Raw genomic sequence first — 3,636 nt, 5'->3', positions numbered from 1 at the left:
AACTCATACGGTTTGATTATTTTATGTCACAAGGTAGAACTTTTGGTATTTGATTATTAGTCATATATTTTTTTAATTAAGAAAAGCACGCAGACGAACAAGGAGCTGTTGGAAAATTGTAGCGGTATGTACAAACATACAGTGGGTCACAGCATCAGGTATATATATATTCCAGTTAAGTTTACGTTATTTGTTATATAAATATTTATGAAATAAACTTATATTCTTTTTACAAATGTACGTAAATACACATTTTTTTTAGAACGGCAAATGTACATACACATACACACACCTATAGACACATCTTTTAACGTGTATTTAATAATGTTATATTATCATGTGTATTTAGAAGTGATCACTTCTAAATACACCAGATTAACTGAATTTAGAGGTGATAATTAATGTTGATAACTTAGATGTATTACACAAGGATTACAGATTTTGAATTGTAGTGTATTCTTTGAAGTACAACCTATAACAAGAACGTTGTTTGGTTAGTGTTCTTATTTTTCATAAAAATCTTATAAATAATTCAAATAGAACAAATAACTAGATCTGTAATCTTGTTTGGGTGCCTAATTAAGATTTAAGTTTTATAAGTTTTAAATGCTTTGGTATTAAACGAACATACAATTATTTTAGGAGTTATGTTTCTTTCTCATTGTATATTCTCCTTTGATTAGTCCATTATCATCTTTCTCATTGCTCGTTGTTTTCTTTCCTACAACATGTTCCTTTTCACGTCATAGAGTAACTTCAATTTGTTTGATGCTGTTATGCTTAAATGGTTATTGGTTATTTTCACGTATTATTATTATTTTTGTTAAAAACGATGATATCAAGATTGACTCATAGTATTTAGTATTTACTTTATTGTCTTTTAACAAACATATTTTTAGTAAGTAGTTAAACGTTTTACTAATTTTCCACAAAGCAAACAGTGAAATGTCAACGAATCAAATTCAAATAAACATCGCGCTCCACACTTATCATCATATCGTTTTCGAACTATATATGCTAGTTAGGAGCCCCACAAACTTTGTGCATTTTATCACATGAATATTAATTCTACAAAAGCAATAACAGTTGGCTATTTTCATCCATATAAATTATAAAGAACAATGCATTAGATATATACATACATATAAATTACCACCTTTGACAACAATTAGCCTCAATACTAGATCCAAAACTATATATTGGCTCCAGTTTACAATGAACACTATCCGGAAACCCAGAGAAAATATGCATCAAAGTGGTTTACTTAGGAAGTGAGCGCAATTTAAAAATGAGCAGACGTGAAAATGTGAGAAAAACTAAAGATGCAAAATATAATTATGTTGAAGTAGATAAGAGGCTTACCTTCTTAGATGCTACGTAGAGGCAAATGTTACCAAGGAAAACTAGCTTTTTGAATCAGTGGGATCACGTGGATTACTTAGTTGGATTGGGAGGATTAAGAGAAATCTGAAATCTTTCCAAGTAAAAGCAAGTGAGAGATAGAAAGATGGAGAGTGTGTTGGATACCAGGATGTGAGACTGAAGAAATATAGTGGATTATTTATAGGGTCCAAAGGGAAAATGAAACTAGAACTTTAAAATTTTCATTTTAACCAGTTTGGCTATTGACTTCGTATTTTATGTTTTGAATGTTTCGTGTATATGTTAAATATCAAAATAAAATAGAAAAAATATTTGATACAAAACAAACCATTATGAAAATATTAAGACCTTTAAAACAAGGATTATTAAATAAGATATTCATCTACAAAATTATTTTTTCATTCTCCGTCACTTCTTGTATTTTGTAAGTCGTGGTCCTGATCAAACAAAAGTAATTGGTTTACCCTCACTTGTTTATTTATAAATAATATTCTACATTATTTGAACATTATTAAAATGAGTGGAACCCCCACTCGACCCCTTCCACTCTATTATTATTTTTCTTTTTATCCTAAACCTAAATGGAGAGAGAGAGAGAGAGAGAGAGAGAGAGAGAGGCCGTACACGACCTAGGTCGCACACCAGGGACAATGTGTGTCACTGTCTACGTGATAAACCACACCCTAAAAGATAGTCACTCCCTCCGATGTAACATCTCCACCATCACCACATTCGTCTTTACGATGAGACACAAATCCCCTTCATGGGGAACACAATCTCTTTTTTATCTCTTAGCCTTCATTTCTAATTCAACCAATTTTCTCCCCTATTTCTCCACTACATTCTTATAATTCCTAATTTATCCTAATTTACACTAATAAAGCTTCCACTTATGCATCTAAAATGTTGACGAAGACAATTAACACTGATTTTAAAGGAATCAACCATTTTGTATGATCTGGAACGCCTAGCCACACACAAAAGTCAAAGCCAACAAGTGTGTCATCCTAGGTACCGCCTCGATCTTCCCGATCAACCAGTACCTACACATTCATACTAATCCTTATGTACATCTCCGATGCAAGGCATGCTCTTGCGTCCTTAACCCTTTTTGATGTGTCCACTTCTCTGCCGCTATTTGAATCTGCCTCTTATATTTCCAACAAACTATTTCCCTTAGAACTTTACACTCAATACTCTATAACAAGATTCCAATGAAAGAGGTAAGTGTCTCATATAAAAGAGAAAGGTAACAGTGGTGGAGACCTTAGGGAGTTTTTTGTTGGATTAGTTGTGCAAGATACATAAAAGTTATTATATTCCAAATTATATGTGAATCTATATGGTTATACACAAAGAGTTTCTTAAAACCTCATCTATTAGTGCAAGTATATTAGAGAGAAATGTAAGGTTTTTTGGTAACAATATAATTAGTGGAACACTTATCGTATGAGTTAAACATTTTAACCAATTTAAAAGGTCGACCTTGATGAAATGACTTGGGCTAGTTTCACGAGTAGGTTAAGGAGTGAGTATGTTCCTCTGGTTGAGGTTGAGATGGTGACTTGAGAGTACTTGGCTCTTGAGCAAACGGTGAAGTTAGTGTCAATGATCACTAATAAACTCATAAAGTGAGATTGTTTTATCTGGATTACACTGTTACCACGACCATGAAGATGACTTAGTATTGTGATATGTTGAGGACTGAGATATGAGAGTTCGTGAGCAATATCAAGTGCAAGATGGTGGGGAGTGATTGAGGTATCCCGAAAACGAGAATTGGAGCTCTAGACACAACAACATAAGAGGAAGTCAACACCAGTTCAAACATCGTCGACAACACCAAAGAATTTCATGACCTATAATTCGCACCGTGGGAGTCAGTAGAGTTATGTCTGATGTGGTAAGTATGGGAAGATGCAAGATGGGGGTTGCCATGCGTCTGGGTCAGGTTGTTTCAAGTGTGACCATACGAGTCACTTCAACAGTGATTGCATACAGGGGATAACATTAATATGTTTCCACCACAATCAGATTAGGCACAAAAAGGCTGATTGTCCGAGTTTATATGGAGGAGCAGTGAATTATTCTGTAACGCCCGTAGATCCGGGCTAGTCAATTTAGAGATAATAGGGGTCGAAAATGATTTTTTGACAAAAGATTATTTAGAATAAATAATCTTAACCAAGTTTTAGAATATGTCTCAAGGGTTCCGTACATATAAAGAACACAGAAATCCGAGTTATAATGAAG

General features: G+C 33.5%; 1 protein-coding gene across 1 annotated transcript in view; it reads right to left on the bottom strand.

Annotated features, from left to right (window-relative positions):
* Positions 1-1,534, bottom strand: part of LOC144997427 (calcium-transporting ATPase 10, plasma membrane-type-like) — a 39,875-nt gene extending 38,341 nt beyond the window's left edge. Inside the window, exon 1 of the mRNA XM_078957338.1 lies at positions 1,363-1,534. The gene's annotated coding sequence lies outside the window, so the exon portion shown is untranslated. The remainder of the gene's footprint in view (positions 1-1,362) is intronic.
* Between the last annotated feature and the right edge of the window lie 2,102 nt (positions 1,535-3,636).

The sequence above is a fragment of the Lactuca saligna genome, chromosome 5, assembly GCF_052625555.1.
Source record: "Lactuca saligna cultivar CGN05327 chromosome 5, ASM5262555v1, whole genome shotgun sequence".
In the NCBI taxonomy this organism is placed as follows: domain Eukaryota; kingdom Viridiplantae; phylum Streptophyta; class Magnoliopsida; order Asterales; family Asteraceae; genus Lactuca; species Lactuca saligna.
The sequence above is the reverse complement of the archived record's forward strand: the minus strand, read 5'-3'. Positions and strand labels throughout refer to the sequence as shown.